Raw genomic sequence first — 7,807 nt, forward strand, 5'->3', positions numbered from 1 at the left:
CCAGTCGGAATTAACTTTTTCTACTACGCATAGCCTTCCCTCGATCCTCGATCATCCTTTCAGCATGGTGGAGACGCTGCATGCATGCTCGATCGTCCAGAGCTTCCTCGATCGGGCAACGAAACCAGTGCCCATATTCTACGCGGGAGCGCGCGCCCGCACCGATTTTCGTAGTCACGAGGAATTCATACGCCAGCGCACCTTTCAGTCGGGGATTAAGGTGACTGAATGCAGCGCACAGCGCTATAAGCGCGGCAAAGACGTGCAGCGAATTGCTCGCGCTGAACGACAGCGCAAATTTTTTTTTTTTCCATGGCGCGACGTTTCTGTTTAAATAATTTTCACCAAGCAGGAAAGCGCCCTGCACTTGCATTGACTGTTGAAGCCAAGCGCAGTGAGTACACTGAAGTCCCCTCGAGGCATCTGTGTTGTCATGAGAAGCCGCACAACTCATGTGCGGCTCTCCTTCAGTCTTTATCTCCCAAACTCCCCTCCCTACGCAGAGTAGCATGCCAGCGATATTGAAACACCGGCTAAATTCTCTGTATTTCATTAAAGAGTCTCTCTCTCTCTGGCGATGTGTATCATTGAAAACATTAAACTCGCCCACCTAGCACCGCGATGTCAAGTGAACATATTCCTTGACGCTGGATTCATGATCTCTATGCAGTTAATTCCCAGCCCCCTGTATGTCACACTAAGTGAATGGGGATTAACCATCACATCACACCAACTGGCCAGCTCCACTGGCTGGAGGACCTTCTTTGAAAGGCATTTGCGTAAAAATTCTTCGTATCACTAGGGTATACGGCAACTTAATTGACAGCAGTAACAGAATTTTGGTTCCCGGAACACACCCATGGAACATGTAACGCTGCATCAAAAATAAGTGCAGCCAGTTTTGAGGCTTTGAGGTTTTGAGGATTGTTCTCGCAATCACTCTCCGAAGGTACCATTCCAGACGACTGGGAAGTGGGGAAGGTCGTTCCCGTCCACAAATCAGGTAGTACTGATTCACCTCTTAATTATCGCCCCATTTCATTAACAAGTGTACCGTGCAAAATCATGGAACATGTCATTTACTCTCAAATCATGCAATCTTTGGATTCAAATAATTTCTTCCATCCATCACAGCATGGATTTCGCAAGGGGTTCTCCTGCGAAACTCAACTAGCCATTTTTCTACATGATATTCACGCCAACCTTGATACTAACCTGCAAACTGACTCCATTTTCTTAGATTTCGCTAAGGCATTCGACAAAGTACCTCATCAACGCTTGCTTCTTAAACTCTCCCAGTTGAAGTATACATCCGAACATAATTGCATGGATTAAAGCTTTCCTCACGCATCACTCTCAGTCCGTCGTCATTAATAACCAACTTTCCAACCCGCTTCCAGTAACCTCTGGCGTCCCACAGGGTTCTGTTCTCGGTCCTTTGTTATTCCTCATATACATTAATGATTTACCCCAGCATGTCTCTTGTCACATCCGCTTATTCGCCGATGATTGCGTCATTTATCGCTCAGTGACTAACCATTCTGACCAAGAATCCCTTCAGGCAGACCTGCGCCATGTGCAAGACTGGTGCTACCAGTGGATGATGATGCTCAACTCTAACAAATGCAAGTGCATGTCCTTTCCCCGCCGTCGAAATCCTCTTGTTTTCAAATACACAGTCTGCAATTCCCCAGTTGACCTCGTCCAGTCATATAAATACTTAGGAGTCACCATTTCTAATGATTTATCTTGGCGTTTGCACGTGACTAACCTGATATCATCTGCTAATAAAACACTAGGTTTCTTAAAACATCACCTACGGGAAGCCCCACAACACGTAAGACTACAAGCGTACATCTCATTCATTAGAACTAAACTTGAATACGCATCACCCATCTGGAGCCCTTATCAAGAATATTTAACACACGCTATCGAATCTTTTCAAAACAGGGCTATCAGATTCATGCACTCCTCATACTAGTACGATGTCAGCATATCATCCCTCAAATCGTAGTCAGGTCTAGCTAATCTTTCTAGTCGCCGTCGCATAGCCAGTCTTGTCCTGTTTCACAAGTTCTTTTATTCACCACTAAAACAAGAACCATACATTTGCGCACTTCCACAATGTAGGTCCCACCGCATCGGTCGATCATTCTCTTCCAAGTTTTGCGTCCACGTGGCCGTACCACTGTTTTTGCCAACTCATTTTTTTCTCGTGCAGCAGCTGACTGGAACGGCCTTCCCCATAATATTACTGCCATAACATGTTCATCATCATTTTCAAGCACTGTTGATTCCTGCATTTCGTAAACCCCACCCCTTATGTAACACCCTGGAAAAGGGTCTTTAAGGAAAATAAAGTGATGTGATGTGATCTACAAACATGATTTATTACACACACTAGGCCACAACAACAAAGCAGAGGGAGTAATAAATGTTGGACAGGAACGTGCATTATTCTTTACACTTAAAAGCAGCAAACATTTTAAACACATGAAAAAACAAGGATGACAAAGCATCATACTATCAGGCTGCAAGGCCAGGTATATCCTTATGTCTAGAGACCAGATTTTAGGCAAATGCCTATTTTTTTCAAGGCATCATAGGCCCACCATTTTTACATATGAGCATGAATTAGGCGTTCACGACATGTTTAATACACATTTGATGGTGCCATAAATGCCTATTTTGGGCGTCAGCGCCTATAAATGCCGATTTCCAACGTTGGTGCCTAAAAATGCCCTATTTTGAAGAAAATGGCCCTGATATACGTTGTGGTTTTGTTTTCAGATTCTCTTTGTTTTCGAATCCATTTCGGTTTTGAGTTGAACCCACACATGGCAACATTAAATGACTTCGTCACTTGGGTGTGGTGAACACTACTCCAACGCCGACTGTGTAGACAATGTCAACCACATCAGCCAAAAATATCGAAATAACCTTTTTCCTGTTTCTGCCGTTTTGTAGTTACAGCTTGTAAACTCTGGCCGCTAAAATGGTAGTTGACCAGATGGTGCTACATTTTGGAAAGTACATGAAGTACGTAAGTTTCGTCCACATAATTCCCAGTGGGTTCGAGTTGACTGCAAATTGTTCCATAAGCTGGCTGGATAAAGTTTAACTGGATAAAATTTGCCATATTGGTAATCTGCCTTATGATCATTCCTTGTGCCTCATCTGCATGTCATCCTAATCAAATAGCCTTTGGCGGCAGTTTTCTTGGAGTAGGCTGCACTGGACAGCTGAGAGCCGTGCCAGTCGTGCGTGCATACGGAACACATTCATGCACTCAAACAATGTTTGATGCTTGTATGAATATCACTCTTTTGGCGTCACTCCTATGTCATATTATCTCAACCCTTCAATCGAAATGGTTTCCTACAAGCACACTCCTGTAACATCTGTTGGTGTGGAGCGTTCCTTTTCAGCTTACAAGCTTGTTCTCAATGAGAAGAGGCACAATTTTGAGCCCACCAACATGGAGACGTTGCTTGTGTGCTACTGCTTTCATGACTTTGGCAGTGATTACTATATGAACGGTGTTTATTTATTATGAATCCCCAGTGGATGTACGTAGGCCCGTGCTGAACTATATAATTATTTTCGGCATATAAAGCATCACCAGCACTAAGCGGCAACATTTTTAGCATTTTTAGCATTTTTAGCAAGCACCATATAAGTCCGCGTGACTTCCGACACTTGGAGCCACTAACTATAAAACGCAGTTTACACAAATGGCGACACATTTATTAATGTTAAAGCACCATGCATGCCTGCAATAGATAAGTTTAATTCCTATGAGGATGACTCTGAACACATGTCGGATGCTTTAAAGTCACATTTGCGTCAATTGCTAAATGCACGGCCTCTTGTTTTACTATTGTGCACGACAAGCAAATTGTTTGTTTCCAGGTATGCCAACGCATTTTAAAAGGCTTTGTAACCATCTCTTTTGCTCTGCTGAAGCATGCGTGTTGTACGAAAAGCTTCACGACAGCTTTAAAAAGAGTGCTTCTAAGGTTCGCACACAATGGTTAAGATCTCAAATCATTCCGGCTGTTTTTACTTTATGGCAGATATTGCGTGCTGATGTTCGGATCTGATAAGTGCAATTTTGATGCAGTTTATAGTGCCTATTTTTCTTTTTAGGTGCCTAAAATCAAATCTTAACCACCTATTTTTGGCGCCTAAAACATGCCTTCTTGGTGCCTAAAAATCCGGCCTCTACTTATGTCTTATAAATCCCATCAACAGACTTTGTCAGCATACATGGCAATGTGTTCTCTCTTGCATTATTTGCACTAAATACTTTGAAGCATAAATGTTCCAAGAATAAAAGAAACTTTGAGATTAGTGTAATATTGTCACGTAGTTGTGATGGCTGCAGTTTGGCAGTCAGGTAGACAGCAAAACGGCTTCCAAAGAAACACTGTTGGGCTGTTTCACACCCACAAAGAACTGAACGACTCGGCAGCGGTGTAGCAACAAGCGTGCTTGGAGGTCGTCGAAGACAATGCCTGCCGCTTGTGGCCGTGCTGAATTTATAACTGACGACGAACTTTTGACAATGTGACAATATGGAGCAACCTCCCGTCACAATCTGAAGATTGGTGTAATTGCTGCTAACTGCAATGAATTTCATGGCCACAAGTTTGAAAAAAGTTAAACACACTGAAGAGCTACCTTAAAGGAATACAAAAATAAAAATACACCGAAACTACCTTCATGAACTGCACATCATACATGACTACCAGATCAATCTCTTTCCTTCTGGTTGGGCACTTCACACAAGTATGAAACATTATTAATACTAAAGAAAACACATTGCAGAGACACATCATCAAGGGAGTGCAAACAATTATTCTGATCAGCCGGTGGGTGCTGACACTGCATGATATGTAGGACATCAAATACAAGTGGTGAAACAAGAAGCCTTTGGGAGTGAAAATATATACAGCCTGCAATCTCATAAGTTCCAAGTACATAACAATATGAGCCGTCTACCATTTTAACATAACAAGAGCTGGTCTTTTTTGGAGTCAAATAATCCGAACTGTGTATAATAATGCTGCCAATTTGTGCTCGAAAGTACCTAGACATCTGAGGAATGCAGCCAAAGTGTGAATTGAAAATCATTTTTAGCTGCTCGGGAAATGAAGGAACAGGGTGTGGCACACCTAGAGCACATGTCTGGTAGCTGTTTGTGTGCTAAGCGCCAATATTTTTCTTGGCAAAAGCCAAATGAGCTGGGAGCTCCAAATTTCTTTCTGAGCTTCGATAGCACTGCTGCATTATGCACCGTTCAGCGACCTGCATAGGCACCAGCTTGGCTGCTGACACAAGCCGCAGTGCACGGCCAATCCCATCTTCAAAAGGAACCGTGGACACACCCCATAATGGGCCAAACATGCGCGTAGCCTTAGAAAGGTGCAGCAGCTGGTGAACATTATATGTCATAGCTGCCTCACCATAGAGCCTCGCTGCTATCCCTAGTAGCACAGTATGTAACTGCAACGTTGCCACAACATTGCCAATGTTGTACTATGTTGCGCTAACATTCTTCAACATTAGATAATGTTGCTGCTATGTTACCAAGCAACTTGCTGATAACGTTGCTCTGAAGTGGTCTTTTCACATTGCAGCAATATTGTCAAATGATGAATAAATGTTGAACCACATACGATGGCATTGCTATAACATTCATGCTATAGGTTAATCTGCCCTCTCTGGCTATTTCTGAAGCCCAAATAGAAAAGTCGGTACCAGATCACTTCCCCTCACCGTGAGAGTATTAATTTGTTTATTAATTTTTACTTCGATTGCAAGTTTGCATGTGGTGTGTATGCAAATGGTGACACTAAGGTAGAAAGATATATTTCTATCTGAAATATTTTTAAACAGCTGGAATTACTTTGTTTTTAATTAAACAGGCAGACAAAATTAAAACTGCCGAAGAAATTTAGTTCTGGTTTCACTGACGCCCTGCAGTCTAACGGTCCAAATCCAAACCGCGGCTACTCGCGGCCGCGCCGAGAGACAAATTCCAATCCTGCGGCGTGCGCTGGTCCGAGAACTCGCGTGTCAGCGGCAGTCATGGCAAGATTTTCACGTTTTTTGTTCTTCTAGTACAGTTTTTTGGCGGTCGTCGTGCCCGCACTGCTGTGTTTCGTTGTGGTTTCACTGGAATTCAGCTGAAACAACAAAGGCTTGCCCAGAGGATGACCTCAATGGTGAGTGATTTCTAGACTTGCATTGTTGTGCTGTGACCTGTGTTGGTTGGCACAAAGCCAGTAGTGTATATATGTTACCCATGCCCTGCGTGATAGTTTGATAAAGTGCTACATTCGTTGTATTATGAAGAGAATGAAGTGTTCGCTAATCGAGGTGTCATTTCGGCAACGACGCCGAAGAACAGCAGAGGCTGTTCACGACGAACTAGAAAACTGTTTTCGTCAAGGGTACCCACGATGGTGAGAGCCGGCTTTTGCGGGTACGCATCACGAAATGCTACCCTGTTTGGCAGTTGTCAGTCTTGATAATGGTCATGGCAGCAGATTGTGCGCAACAGGAGCAGAACAGTTTCAAGATGCCTTTTCATCGCATAATGTTATTTTATCCTCTTTATCAGCGCCGGTCGAGGACGCAGTTGAAAGCCGCAGTTCTCACTTGTCAGATTTTAGCACCGCTAGCAGCATCCCTGACATAGAAAGTGCAACGTAAGAGTTGTCGCGAATTTCTGACAATGAGGAGTTGGTGGGTTATGAAGATAGGATGACACCTGAGTCTGGTTCCGCTACTCAATGTCTAGAGCACGACTTGCGCGTGTGGGCAATTAATAGCCAATTGCCTGCTTCTCACCTGCATTCCCTGCTTAAAGTGCTGAAACCATACCATCCAGAGTTACCCACGGATTCTAGAAAATTACTAAAGACGCAGAGGCATAGTGATCCAGCAGTGATGAGCGATGGTCATTACCACTACTTTGGAATTTTTCGTTCTCTGGAAGAACAAGTTGTGCATGTTCCTTAACGTCTGCGCTTTGTGCGAGGGCATTACACCAGTTCTCATGCATTCTACTGGAAGATAGCATAGATCCAGCGACATTGTAAGCAAGGAACCAGAATTTATTCTTTCACTTAACACTGACGCTGCTGCATCGTGCCAGTAGTGTAGTATTTTCCCTCTCATTCTTAATCAGATGTATACTCTTATAACCAACATTTATGGGACTGTGCAGCGATTTGCACCAAGGGTAAGAAAAGTGAAATATTCATTGGAATTCAATCATCCTTCATCATCATCAGCCGGACTATACTCGCAGCAGGGCGACAGCCTCTCCCATATTCCCCAAATTAGCCCTTTCCTGTGCTAGCTGCATCCACTTGACCCCTGCACCCATCATCAGTTTGTGATCTAGCTTATGTAGCCCACGAAGAATCGGCCGTTAGCAACTATGCCTTTCAAATTGTGCACAGCAGTGAGGCTGAAAAAGACTATAGGCTGGGCCTGCCCTCTTTGCTCAGTTTACTTTGTCGGCCACCTGCCATGGCACAATTGAGGGAAGACAAAGGGAGTGATGTGCAACCACCTCCAGCCGCGTCTTCATCTACAAACGCCCTTGTGGTTTTAAGCAATTGAATGGCCGTCCCCATGGCTGACACCAGTAGGTCCGCTTGTAAGGCAGGATTCAAGCCAGACAGCAGCACTGGCCATTGCTGTGAGATGCGGGAATGGGAATTTTTGTTTGTATATTATTTGCTTGCTTTTGAGGAATTTTAGTTGGCATGAATAGTCGATGTCTTTTTTG

The sequence above is a fragment of the Amblyomma mixtum genome, chromosome 3 (genome assembly GCF_055824585.1).
Source record: "Amblyomma mixtum isolate Tamu chromosome 3, ASM5582458v1, whole genome shotgun sequence".
Classification (NCBI taxonomy): Eukaryota; Metazoa; Arthropoda; class Arachnida; order Ixodida; family Ixodidae; genus Amblyomma; species Amblyomma mixtum.